Genomic DNA, 14,604 nt, shown 5'->3' with positions numbered 1-14,604 from the left:
CAGCATACCTTCTGATGTTCCAAATTCTAGCTCTATAAGATTAACAACCTGGACAACATTTGCTTCCCCCGGAAGTCAGTCAAAAACTGATACTGGGCAACCGACTGAAGAGAAAGAAACAGTAAAAGATGGGACCGTGTGGAAAATTGTACCAGTGGGTTCTAATGCAGGTCAGTAATATTTCTACTCTTTGTGTAGAGTTTTAGTTTGTAAAATTACAAGAACAGAGATACTCATATAATATCAGTACATTACACATTCTAAAAATACTGTTCTTTTTTCATATGTTTTCGGGTCGTCTAGAAAGTCATAACATTTTGCGGGAGAGCTCACGACCAACATCGTATGCTAAAAGGAAAATTAAAAGTGGGAAAGTTCTTAGTGCTTGGTGGTTAATTTTCAGTGCTTCCATGATACGCCACATCAAGCACTGTACTGAAGCTGAGGCTCGTCGTCGAACACAAGACGATTCCTGGACAGTAGACACTGAAGAACTGGATGCTTTTGTTGCCATAATGTATGCAAGAGGAGTGTATGGGGCAACGAATTTTCCTCTCAAAAGCCTATGGTCAACAGTATGGGGTCATTCATTTTTCAAACAAACTATGGGACGAAACAGAGTTACCGAAATAATGAAGTATATGAGATTTGACACCAAGTCCACTAGATCTGAAAGCTTCAAGGCTGACAAATTTGCTCTTCTCTCATATACTTGTAATGCTTTCATAGAAAACAGTGTGTCATGCTATAAAGCAGAACCTTATCTTACAGTTGATGAACAACTTTTGACGTCTTAAACAAGATGCACATTCACACAATATATTGCAAGCAAGCCAGATAAGCTTGGCATAAAATTCTGGTTACTTGTAGGTGTTTCTAGTAAATACATACTGAATGGATTCCCAAACACTGGTGCTGATCCGCTTCGACCAGCTGACCAAGACATAGGTGAAAATGTTGTTCTTAGGCTTATGGGACCATACTTAGGCAAAAGTTTGAATGTCACTACTGACAGTTACTTTGCTTCGCTAAGCCTTGCAAACCATCTGAGGGCAGCATCCACAACTTTAGTAGGTTCTTTGAACCGTAATCGAAGCGAGGTGCCTCCTGCTGCAAAGATCAGAAAACAACCACTCCACATGACTCTTGTGTATAAAAATGATGGTGGAACAACACTAACAGTTTATCAAGGGAAAACAAATAAGAATGTTTTGTTACTGAGTTCACTTCACTCTCATGTATCCCTTTCCGATAGTCAGAAGAAGACTCCTGAAACAGTGTGATTCTACAATGAAACAAAATTTGGGGTCGACGTTGTCGATCAAATGAAAAGGATGTACTCCACAAAAGCCAGTACAAGACGTTGGCCAATGCATATATTTTACAACATTCTTGATTTGGCTGCCATAAATTCCTGGGTGTTGAATAAGGAAGTGACTGGTATGTGACTTAGCAGGCAGAAGTATATTTTTGATTCATGTGAAGAGCTTCGAGTGCAGTATGTATCATCAAGAAGTAAGGAGCCAGACCAGAATCACGCAGACACTAAAGGCGGACCACAGAGGGCAACTAAGAGAAAGAAGTGTAAAATTCGTACCTCATGTAAAGGAAACCATACTACTACTTTCTGTTCAGGTTGTGAGAAAGCAGTATGTGGCAAATGTGAGAAGAGAACACGAGTGTGGTGCCACAAGTGCAGCAGTGAACTACGGTGGAGTGTGTGTGTGTGTGTGTGTGTAATGTATTTATTTTATTAATAAAAATCAACAAAAGCTATATAAGTATGTTACATTTCATTACCTATCACAATCTGATCAAATAAACAAAAATAAACATGGGGACAATTTGGCCCTGTCGGTCCTTGTAGGTAGTAGGCTGCTTGCGGTCCGCCTAGTGTTGAAGTGCTTTCAAGAAGTAAGTCTGAAATTTACGGAAAAATTTGTATTAAATATGGTGTTTTTCCTAATGTGTGTTCATCATCCCCTATTGTGAGATTACTTGTTGATTTACAAGCAAAAAAACTACCTGAAGCCAGCCAGCAATGAATCCATTTAACATATATGTTTAACATTGCTCTTAAGGTGTTTGAACAACGTAAGTGTATTTTTTATAAACTATGAAAACTGGTTTCAGGAGTTGGTCTGTAATTAAAAAGGGTGGATAGCTATTCCAGCAGATGAATGGAAGTGGCAGTCCATTTATCTTATGTTCTATGAATAAACGCTGTTTCAAAACACCAGTACGTTTCTGATCTCGCGAAAACTCGTCTGTATTGGTACAATATGTTGTAATGAAATGACGAAGAGCGTCATATTTGTGGCTAAATGTGTACTCTAATTGAAGACATTCTTTTATGGAAAAAAGTGTCCAGAAAGAACTAGCTTGTAAACTTTTATACTTAATAGATTACTGAGACTAAGCTACCTTTTAAGTATTTTGCAAATTTTTCAGCCTTTACTGCGCTTTTTATCCTGGATGGAAATTTGTTTTACCAGATCATCGCGTTTTGAATATTTACTTGTATTTGCATGTTACATGTTTAATTTGAAAATTAGTTTTAAATGAGAACTCTCTCTTGTACGTATATAAAATCAAATATATTGTAAAGGATCTTTCATTTATAACCGATCACAGTAACCTGACTGCAGGCATCAATCAGTGCGTTCGGTAGGCCAGGGTAGCCTTAAACTGTGACTATTTCAGTGTTTGTATTAGAGATGGGCAAACTGAAACACGTAACTGTTTCGAAACAAATGAAACAGTACAATGTAATGTTTCGATACGCTGTTTCGAAACAGTTTGTGTTTTGTAATCTAATAAACGTACACATTTTATCATCTTGACTGTCTACTGTATAAGTATGTCCACAAGAACACAAATGAGGTGCGAGAGCGCTAATCATATCGCAGAAAGTATGAAATTATCACTTAGGCGTCTTTACAGTTTCGTATTTCCTGCAGCAAATGCGCTGCTTTCGTGTCGTGTGACTTTCATACTTTTCAATCGGCTGAGGACAGCCATAGCTGAAGACAGAAGAGCCACCATGAACGGAACTGGAGGTGGGAGCAAACTGCAGAAACAACGGATACACTACTGGGATTCCCACATTCCGTTAGTATGGGTAATATACCCATCCGGTTAATTTCCATGCACACAAAGGGAATCATTGAGGTTAATAGGCACGGTGACTAAAGACTTACAAATAACGCCAAATAATTCAAATAAATAACAAAATATAACAGAAAAAATTTTGTCTTTCAAGGTCTTTCGAACCGTTACTATAAATTCACCATGCTTCCTAGCCCTTCCCATTCACCATTACACTATCAGTGATCTGTCAAACAGATAGCTTGCAATTGTACGTACATCAAATTTATGTATATGTCTAATAATTGACACTCTACGCCTTTTTTTATTCAAAGTGTTGTAGGCTTACTTGCGTTTCTTAATATGATTACTGTACATGAACAGAGAAGCGTATGTTATCAAAAAGTGTAATTTAACTGAATGATTTTCACATATTTATTATTCTGAATGTGAATAGTTTACGTTGTTTTATTGTTTGGTTAGTGTTTATAAAGCAGATGTTACGCCATTTCAGAATATGACAGTCAGCTAGAAACGAAGCTTTATTTTCGGATATCTTAAGCTTCATGCTATTGCTTGTCAAAAAGATTTCGACACTCTTGAAAGTGTTTCATGAAGTGGTATGTTAAATGTGTTTCAGTACCTGTGCCGAGCCCGAATCTCGTCCGACACGGAGGGGAGTTAAACATCACTGTTTCGATACAATTAGTCCAAGCACAGGTGGACTGAAACAGCCTTATTTTGTAACAACGATACAGTTTCTGTTGTCTGGCTCGAGATCGAATCTGGTCCAGTTATCCGAGGCAGGGGCGGAGAGAAACATCACTGTTTCGAAAAAGTGAACCGTAGCCGTTCCGAAACACTGAAACAGTTCCACGTATCGATACACTGTATCGAAACATAGAAACAGTGGGCAAGTCTACTTGGTACTTTTTATAGATTATAATTATAGATAACCGAGCCACCGAGGATCTTTGGTGCTGATGGTATTAGCTGTTGGACGCAAAGTAATTAAATAATGTGGTAGAGACAGTATTGATAGAAGATAATATAACATCAGAAAAGCCGTCAGTATCCAGGAAATGTGAAATATTGTTCGAAGCAAGCACACAACAGTTTCTTACTTATCGACAAATGTAAACATATATCATTGACATCCACTGTACATTTTGCGTAATGACAAACGTAAACATCTGAGTGAATGCCCAAACGCACACAAGGGTATTTGAAATATAGGAGGTAACGTTGGTTACAGAAAACTCGGTATGTCTGAGAAATGTGTGTTTTTTGAACAAATTTTTATGGCTTATTTAAGGTTTTTCAGTTACATTAATGTTGTGTATAACTGTATCCAGAAATTTACTACCCACACTTTTGCACATTACGGTATTAAAAATTATTCTACGGAATGGTAGTTGCCAAGGAGAAACTTTTTCAGTTTGTTTTCAAACTAACTTTTCTCGTTGTTTAGCATTTTATACCATTGGGCAAGTCATCAAAAATTTTGGTGGTAGCCTTGTCCACATCTTTTTGTACGAAGGCAACCATAATGTGGAGTAATGAATGTCATTTTTCTTGTAGTAACGTAATTATGTACCTTATTGCTCCTTTTGAATTGCAGTGGGTTGTTTACAACAAACTTGAGATGGAAAAACTACACTGTGAACTGAAGCAGTAGTCCAAGTGCCTAACTCCTTCACAAGGTGTCTACAGCATGATCGTGGGTGAACATCACATATTAGTCTTGCTGCACGTTTCTGAATAATGAAGATTGCGTTAAAGAATAAAATCAGAACATTATTCCATTTGACATTATTGAATGACGTATTCAAAATGTCAGATTATTGGTTTCTCTCTCCCCAAGATGTTTTAATAATTTGAAGCGCAAATTTCCGTGGATTTAGTTGTTTCAGGAGTTTCAAAATGCACATGTTCTGGATTAAATTCTCATTATTATGGACAGTTTTTTTTTCCCATCTTGGTTATTTTGTAGTCATGTGTTACACGAATTATTGATATAGTAGCTCCAAATGTACAGAACTGAATGTTCTTTTGAAATTGAGAGACCATTTGCAGAAAACCATTCAGTAATACTTTTAAAAATGTGGATGTCCTTTTAGTGCTAAAGTATTAATCAGAGAAGAGGTAGATGTTTATGGAAGTCAGTTGTAATGAAAAACTAAGTTGGAACAACTAGACTACATTACCAATTTAGGAAAGAGGTCTTTGTCTGATGTGATATACTGTGTGTCAAGCAGTGGAATCTGAATGTGTGTTGGAGTAATCATTATTAAAACTGAATTCATAAATAATCAAATCTGGTTCAATGTACAATTTGATAGATAGTAAAGGTTTCTTGTGGTTAAAGTTGAAGAGCTAAATATGAAGATTCATAGCACATTGGCTGATGAAATGTCTAGTAAGTCATCTGCTGATGTACTAGTTTTTAAACAATGTGATGTATGCGGGAAGTTGACAAAGTTAATTGAAAATACAATTAAGTAACAGTTGCACTAGTCCTGCAGCTTTATTTTCACAAATACCATAATGGGGTCATATAACCTTAATTTATAATAAAAAGCTGCAGAAGTTGGCCAGAAAGAATAATCAGAATGTTAAAAATGACTTTTAGTACATTCTGAAACCAATGGATGTGCCACTGAAAATATCTGAAGTAGTGTAATAATAGTACACACACACAATATCTGAAGTAGCCCTGTAATAGTAAACAGAAATAAAACATTTCCACTTTGTGACTAGTGAACTATTGTGCAAGTGATCCTGCCCTAAAGAGAATAAAGTAGGATCACAGAGGAGAAAACTGAAGGTGGACTGTGAAGAGACGCGCCCCCCGCTCACACACACACACACACACACACACACACACACACTCTCTCTCTCTCTCTCTCTCTCTCTCTCTCTCTCTCTCTCTCTCTGCATGGTGCTGTAATGCCCTGTCATCCAGTTTAAGGCAAGGTTTTTTTTATTTATTTTATTTTATTTTTTGCCATTTCCATTCATACCAATTCAGAAGGCAAAATGTTTCTCTGTGGTAGCTCTGACTGAAGTGCTCTCCAGTGGTGAATACAAATAACTGACTCTTTTATTTTCAATGAGCAGCATTATGGCAAAAGAGTGGTGCCACGACACTCGCTGTGTAGTACAGTCACTATCAATAATTAGCACATGGCCAGAATTACTGTTCTTATCCTTTTAGTGTTAATGGGATGTAGAGGCACTTCAATACAAATCATCATCTTTGGCCAGTGATGCAGGAAATGCGACACGCCACAAACAAAATGACAACTATAATGTGATGTTATTTGTGATTTTAATTCCCCCCCATTGGCTTTGCCAAAACAACCAACCACTCACCTCTCACCTTCGAATTAAATCTATAGCTCAGGCGGCAACTCATATTAAACATCCCATATGACTTATTAATATACATAGTATTTTTTAGAAATACTGCTTTTGATGTTATTATTATAGGTATTTGCAGTTAGTTAAACTATAATGGATGATGATGATGATAAGATTATGTGAAAGTGGCTGGTGTCTTTCACAGCTTTGATCTGTATATCCACATGTTGTATATGTGGAAGCAGCACCAGTCTCCACAGTTCATGCCCACATCTACTGAAGAATGGCATTTGATAAGAAAAAGAAAAAAAGTTTTCTATGCAAAATCATGTGGTTCAGAAGTGTGTAGGAAATTGACAAAAGGAAAGGACAGCCTTGACATGTGCCTGCAAGATAATAGTGGTTGGTTGGTTGGTGGGTTGGTGGTTAGTGTTTAACGTCCCGTCGACAACGAGGTCATTAGAGATGGAGCGCAAGCTCGGGTTAGGGAAGGATTGGGGAGGAAATTGGCCATGCCCTTTCAAAGGAACCATCCTGGCATTTGCCTGAAATGATTTAGGGAAATCACGGAAAACCTGAATCAGGATTGCTGGAGAGGGGATTGAACTGTCGTCCTCCCGAATGCGAGTCCAGTGTGCTAACCACTGCGCCACCTCGCTCGATCAAGATAATGGTCTCCCCCCTGAAAGTTGTGTTGTGCTAACCGATCTGCAACATAATAGAAGTTGTAGATTTCCTGTTGGTAACAGTCGCTTCATATTTAATACAAGTCATTAAGGCAGTGTGTGAATCCTGTTTTGTGATTTGCAGTCGTTTCTGATTATTCAATAGTGATGCAAAAAGATTTGCATTGGATAACACTCCCTTGAGCCTTGCACAGATAAGTGTGTACTATTCATAATGTCTCATTTTCAGTAGGCTTCTAGCAGAACAGAAATCTATTGAAAGGTTGCCTTGTGACACACTTCTGTTCTGTACAGGAGTTCACAACTTTCCTTTGTAATGTATTATTTATTTGTAAATATGTGTCATTTTTCATGTTTTGTTAATTATATTGTTTATAATACATTGTGTATAGTATTTACCTATTGTTCCATGGACAGGTAGCTTGAGTGCTAAAAAATCTAGATCAGGGCCAATGGCATACTTACATGTTTCATGCAGCATTCTTATGTGCACTCACTATGAGGTATGATGGGGAGGAAAGCGGCTGTGTCAGCTGCTGATTCTACACAGTGAATGAGAGAGCACTGGGCAGATCGTGTTTTGAAGCAAGATACAGATTGTGACATTCCCACAATCTCAGAAATCTTCCCAGCTTCTAAATTTCATTGTTGTTGGTTTCATTTGCACAAATTTAAGCTGTTCTATTAGGTCTCACCCTAATCAGTCTCATGATTTGTGACATTCAGAAAAAAGTCAAATATTTGTGACAACAGTGGGGAAGAGAATCATTTAAATTTTTGTGCCAGAATTTCGTGTACTATTTTCTTGCCTCACATTGGTTATGTGAAAGTATCGTCCCCTTGGCTGTGCCAAACTAAGTGTTGGTAACCTATGAGCAGTTGAGAAACACTGCCTCTGATGCTGGCTCTGATTTAGACTTTAGCCACTTCGGCTCCCTTGGTCCCACATAACCAGATTAATAAATAAATAGATCATAAATATGGATAAACTAGTTTTGTGTTATATTTTTGCTAAGAAACATATGCTTCTCATTGAAATATGCTAAGTTGGGTATCTTCAAAGAAATATTTGAATAATAATCTACTGTTTCAGGATCATTTGGGCTGTCATATTAGGATGGAAGTCACACATCTTGGAGATTTGCAATAAGTGAACACTGTTTTGAGCTGAAGTAGCAAAATGCAACTTTGTTAACATGTGGAATTGTCATTTTCAGTGACAAGAGTTTAAAAAATGAAAGAAATTAAGAATCTATTAGAGAAAAGTAAGTTACTTTCTTCCAGGCATTACTGTTGTGCAAGGCAATTTTCTTGTGGTATACAGTAAAATGTATTGGGCAAATGAAAATATTTGTTGCAAATATTGAATTTAAAAGCAAATGCAGATATTCCCAGAATTTAATTATTTGATGTTCTTTAAAATTAAGAAGCCAGTTGTGTGGCATTTTGTTTAGGAGACCTGAGGGGTAGGATTGGCTTTCTTGTTGGAAAAGTTTTCATTCTTCATGCCCTTTGGAACCCTTCTTTCGTAAGGTGAGAGAGTTGTGTAATTGTTGAATTTGAATGATGAGTGAATGAATTGGTGTTTGTCCTATTTGGTGGTGGCTGTAGAAACCAGGCACTAGTGCATAACTGCCAGCTGTTGAATAGTAACAACTCCATGTGAGAGATGGAACACCATCATGAAGGCCATGCTGCTATTCTATGATGCTCTGCAGGAAAAATTAGAGTTTAATCCAAGTCATTGGTGCAAGGTTTAGTGATCAGGAATATAACACCACCTTTTCCCCTTCTCTTGCCAGCGAAATAATCATTATGAAAATATTATTCCAACTACTTGTGATGAAAGTTATTTTCCATCACCAGCAACTGAACCAACTACCTCAAAGTTAAGCCTCAATGCAGGAGTATTTGTTGAGTAGAGAAGCAGGTATTGTGTAAAATTTCTGATACTTGAAAGATTTGTTCCTTCATACTCTCAGATTTAGTGGCTTAAAGTTGTGCTTCATAGGCATTCCATATTTTCATTTCCACAGCTTCCCCAATGTGGTTTTGGGAAGACTTATTTAGCGGAGCAGAAGTTGACTGGTAGGAAAAAGATAGATTGCTGCATATTGTAAAGGGAGAGAGGCACAATTAAGACACTCACATAATGCTTTTGGCCACAGCATTCGCCGGTAGTGCCCCCCCCCCCCCTCCCCCGCCCACACTCACACAGCAAGCACACCTCATGCACACACGACTGCCAACTCCAGCATCTCTGGCTGGAATGCTCAAGTTGGTGTTGGCTGGAGTTGGTGGTCATGTTTGCATGAGGTGTGCTTGTTTTGTGTGTGTGTGGGGGGGAGGGGGGGCAAAAGCTTTATGTGAGTGTCTTTTAATAGTGCCTGTCTGCAACTTGACATGTCTTCTTTGCGGTAAGAAGTAATCTGTCTTCCTACCAGGAGTTTCCATTGTTTGATAGAAGTTAGCTGGTGTCAGTGTGTTGCTTGAACCTACAGATACTGGCCTTTGGCTTTCCCTGTTGACATGATGATGATGTAACTTGAGGCATTATACATATGCAAACAGAGATATATCATAACACTACACTATTAGCAAAATTTTTTATTTATTCAGTGACAGTTTGAGTGTGAGTTGCTAAAGCCAACAAATGTGATGGCATGAGAATAACCGTAATGTTTATTATGGTCTTATTTTACACATATTGGGTTTCAAAGAATTAAAACATTTAACTCAAGATATTTTGAGTGGTTGGTAATGTTTCTGGCTTGTAAAGGCATTCACTAATATGAACATATGAGATATCCAGCATTGTTTTCTGTGGTTAAGGGTAGCCATTTCCCATGAATCAATGTGTCAAATTTGACAAGTATGTATTTTAACTTGTGCAATAATTTCAAAGAATGTCATTTCCACAAGCAATAGTTAGTTAATGTGCTTTACAGTTCTTATGATTTGCATCCTTTCCTTATTCTTAAACAACAGTTTTTAATTGAAATTATAGTGGCATATTGAAGACAAGTAACAAAATATGATAAGGGAAGAATGTTTAGTTTTGCAAGATATTTCGGAACAGTTCAAAAATTGGAAGTGTCACTATTCAAATTATACTCACTGCAAAGCTAAACACCTAGAAGTAGATGAGAACGCTAAATGAAACTTCACGTGTAAATTGTTTTTGTGGTTATATTTATGTGGAAGATCAAATTAAACAAACAACAAAATTGACAGTACGAGAACACTGCTGGTTTCTTGTTAGGAAGAAGTTTCAGAATTAGTTAACAAAGTGGTACCATGCTGCTATACTGCATCGCAGCAGTACAAGCCTCAAGATATGACCAGTGGACAGCTTCATTTACAAAACACAAACATTAGCAAACTAAAAACCAGAAAACTAATAGGACCTCCTCTGAAATAGGGGATAGTGTAGTTATAAAATAATGGAAACTCCAGGTTGGAATGTCGACATTGTAAGGAAAAGATAGATTGGTGACTACATTAAAGATGACATGTTAAGTTGCAGACAGGCACAATTAAGACTCTTCCACATTAGCTTTCAGTGACAGCCTTTTTTCAGAAAAAGGAGGAGAAAAACACACACACACACACACACACACACACACACACACACACACACACACACACACATGACTACCATCTCTGGCAACCATATCAGATTGCAGCTGTCATGTGGAATGGAAGCAGATATCTGGAGGGGAAGGGACAGCAGTGTATATGTGGGGGGAGAGAGGAGTGCTGTCTGGTAGAGGAATGGAACAGAAAAGGGGAGGAGTGGGGAAAGATGGATGGATGCATTGGCAGAGGGTGGTGCATAAAGAGGGTGAGAGATGAGAATAGTTAGGAGGTGAAGGATGGGTACGGATCAGTAGGATTGAGGGTGTGGGAACAGTGTGTTACTGTAGGTTGAGGCCGGGATAATTTTGGGAGTGGAGAATGTGTTGTAAGGATAACTCCTATCCACACAGTTCAGTAAAGCTGTTGGTGGAGGGGAGGATACAGATGGGATGGGTAGTGAAGCAGCCATGTCATATACCAGCTTTGTTGCAGTCATTGCACAGCTGTTTTTATATTGATATGACTATCAACCAGCTGTCCAGCAGCATGAACAGCCACTGCCAAACTGTGGCAAAGAGCAATGTAGACCACACATTCAGCTGAACATAAAATGTTAGATTTCAATAGCTGCTTCACTACCTGAGTCATCTGGATCCTCCCCTCCACCACCAGCTTTGCTGAACTGCTCAGATGGGAGTTATCATTAAAACACATTCTCCATTCTTGAAATTATCCCAGCCTCAACCTACGGTAATGTACTGCTCCCACACCAGTTTCCACCTCCTCCCTATTCTCATCTCCCACCCCCTTTTTGTGCCACCTTCTGCCAACGTGCTTGTACATCTTTCCCCACTTCTCCCTCTCCCTGCCTCCTGACACTGCACTGGTTGGCAGTCTAGTCCCTGCACACTTCGCCAGGCAGCACTCCTGTCTCCCACCACTTGTAATCTGTTGTCCCTTCCTTCCCCACCCCCTCCGGATCACTGCTTCTGTTCCATGTGACAGTTGCATTCTAGTCTGAGCTGCCAGAGATGATGGTTTTGTGTGTGTGTTTTCCTTTCTTTTTCTGATTAAATCTATGACTTAAAGCTTATGTGTAAGTGTCTTTTAATTGTGCCTGTCTGCAAGTTAATGTGTATCTTTATGGTAGGTAGCGGTCTTACCTTTTCCTTACATTGTTAATATAGTTATTAACAATTCTATTTTCGGGGATGTAAACATCACTCATTTTCACTACACATGTGATGGCTCCACTAACTCACAACTGAACTATCACCCTTCAATCTATCCTTAATGCAGCCGCCATTAGAAAGATGTGCTGCTGGCGATTCCACTGGACAAAACAGAACAGCAGTATCAAAATCTTCAATATGCTTGCCATCTCCACCAGATCTATTTAGGTTAGCTAAATAATATGATCTAAACCACCATTATATGAACCAAACAACACATTGCAAACAAAACCCATGAATGACATCTACAAATAAAACACCTAATCCAAAAAAAAATACATTATTAATGTGTGACACACAGCTGCTTAATTATCTTTTATTATTACTATCGGTTTTGATTTCACACTATCCTAATAATATCAACATCAAAAAATGAAAAATATCACAGGCACCATCCATGTAATATTTACCAGTGGCTTTCTTTGTTCCCTGCACCTGAATACATATGTTGTTTCAGTTGGGAAAGGTATATACTCCTGAGGTTAGGTGACTCTCAGCTATTGTAATTGACCCTCAGTATGCTTGCTGGCATTTCAAAAGAGAGACAGGCCATGTGAGGATTAGTATTTTTCTGTTGAAAGACAATTCAGAGATCTGTCTTGTGAGAGGTAATACATGAGGATGTAGCATGTCTGCCGCATACTGTTTGCCATCAAAATTCATTGAAATACTATAAATTGTGAACTGAAGCTGTGCAAGATGCCTCCCCACGTAGTGATGCTAGGGCTAATGCCAATGTGTGTATCCAAAACTCTGGTAGTGTGTATTGTCTCCCTGTGGTGTCACCATGCTCGCTAATGATGATCATTCAAGGTGGTGCAGAACCCATATTCATTGTTGAAAGTGATGCACGATGCTTGTCAGCAGTCCATGCTTCCTGCATATGGCATTACTTCAGAGGCAGCTGTGTTAAGTTGTCACAGGCAGCCTACTTATTGGATTCAATAATGCAGCATCTCCTAATCTGCAACCAATGTTGCTGGATGATGCAGGGTACTGTTGTAAGTCCATTACTTGTGCATGGATGGCAGGTGCATATATGCAGGGGTTCCAGTGTGCTTGGTGCTCTGTTGGCAGCTCGTAGTGCGATCACACCTCGTAACCCAAGACCTTGACGTTTCCTTCATGTTCCAATTCAGTCATATTTTTGTCTGCTGTCGCATTCCTGTATATTACACAATTTGGCTATGTAGACCAATGATGATGCCCCTTTCAGACGCATCAGATGCTTGTAATGTTGTCTCGCATATGAATGCAGCATCCCCTGTGGTATTACACAATCCACCACAATGACCTGTCACATTGCTTGCCTATTACATGTCGTGATAGACCTGAGAACATGATCACAAAGGGTTAATGACTGGCAGCCACTCTAGCTGGCATAGGTGAATCTGTCTTTAATCACTTACATACCTGCTGATGTCAAGCATGTGTGTGGAATTGCATCTACCTCAGACCATTCCTTCTGTGTGTCCAGTGTGTTTTTTGTCAGTGGATGTTTATGGCCTCAGTGTGGGCTCCTAAAGTTACGCAACATGCTAATTGTGACTTACAATAAATAAATTAAAATATGTTTTCTGCTTCCAGGTGAAAACATCCCTGCATGGAATTTATCAGTTTAAATGATTATGATTCATTACTTGAAGATAGTGGTCTATCAGATACTGTAGTACCAAATGATGTACAGCCAAATACTACTGCACTGTACAACTGAGGACTGTGACAGTGTAATGAAGCAGAACATTAAGTGAATTTAATAAAAAAGGCATGTAAAGGGTGTGGTCCAGATTGTGATACAATCTGAGCTTTCAGTAGTTAGCAAAGCATAATGGTGAATTTGATGTCATTCTAATTACTTACACACTGATGAGCCAAAACATTACAACTATTGTGAGATAGAATGCTGCATGGTGGTGGTGATAGTGGTGGTGGTCGTTGTGGTGTGGGCATGTGATGTAAGGAAAGTAAACAGGGTGGTCGGAAGTTCCCATTACAAACTTCCAGGACACATAGAGGGTAGAGAGTACAGAACATTTTGAATAGTAACCCATGTCCAGAATCGTATCGTTTCCATTCTACGACAGTTTCAATTCAGATGTCTCAAAAGTTCCCTGTCCTGGTGTGCAACAGGGTAGACACAACAATGTGTACTACATCAAATGATCCTCAGATGTCCTTTATTGTCCGCTTTGCTGTGAGACCGAGTCAATACCTGTGCATCACTGACAGAGGAAACATGGTGCAGTACACGTTTGCGGAATACGCAGACACGCTCCTTGTGTATAGCGAAGTTGGGGGTTACAGAAGAGCTGCTAGTTGAACGTTTTCCACACTGTCACACTCCATCACACAAACTGTTTGCCCAAGTTACACAACGGCTATGAGAAACAGGTACCTTCACTGTGAGGAGGCAGGACTGTGGTGCTCCACGGCGATGCTGCACTCCCGAATTTGAAGAAGGTGTACTGTGTTGCATTGAAGATAGCCCGTCAACGATTTCGCGCACAATTGAACAATTGCTGTTTTGTCTAAAACTGACATGGTGAGACCGTGGCTGTATACAATTAATGTAGGTCAGGTCTTACAAAGGAGAAAACAGCAACCAGCCACTACTAACACTGCTATTGATTTAGGTAAATAGCGCAGTTACTGGTTTC

The 14,604-nt window shown here is 38.9% G+C and overlaps 1 protein-coding gene and 1 long non-coding RNA gene across 2 annotated transcripts in view; one reads left to right on the top strand and one right to left on the bottom strand.

The window, feature by feature from the left end:
- Positions 1-14,604, bottom strand: part of LOC124721143 (patched domain-containing protein 3-like) — a 631,834-nt gene that overhangs the window by 131,889 nt on the left and 485,341 nt on the right. The gene's annotated exons all lie outside the window — the stretch shown is intronic.
- LOC124721146 lies at positions 4,056-13,724 on the top strand. The gene is made up of 3 exons (XR_007006277.1): positions 4,056-4,350; positions 8,230-8,401; positions 13,535-13,724. It is a non-coding gene; the product is annotated as an uncharacterized LOC124721146 (long non-coding RNA).

This window comes from Schistocerca piceifrons, chromosome X (assembly GCF_021461385.2).
Source record: "Schistocerca piceifrons isolate TAMUIC-IGC-003096 chromosome X, iqSchPice1.1, whole genome shotgun sequence".
NCBI lineage: Eukaryota > Metazoa > Arthropoda > Insecta > Orthoptera > Acrididae > Schistocerca > Schistocerca piceifrons.
The sequence above is the reverse complement of the archived record's forward strand: the minus strand, read 5'-3'. Positions and strand labels throughout refer to the sequence as shown.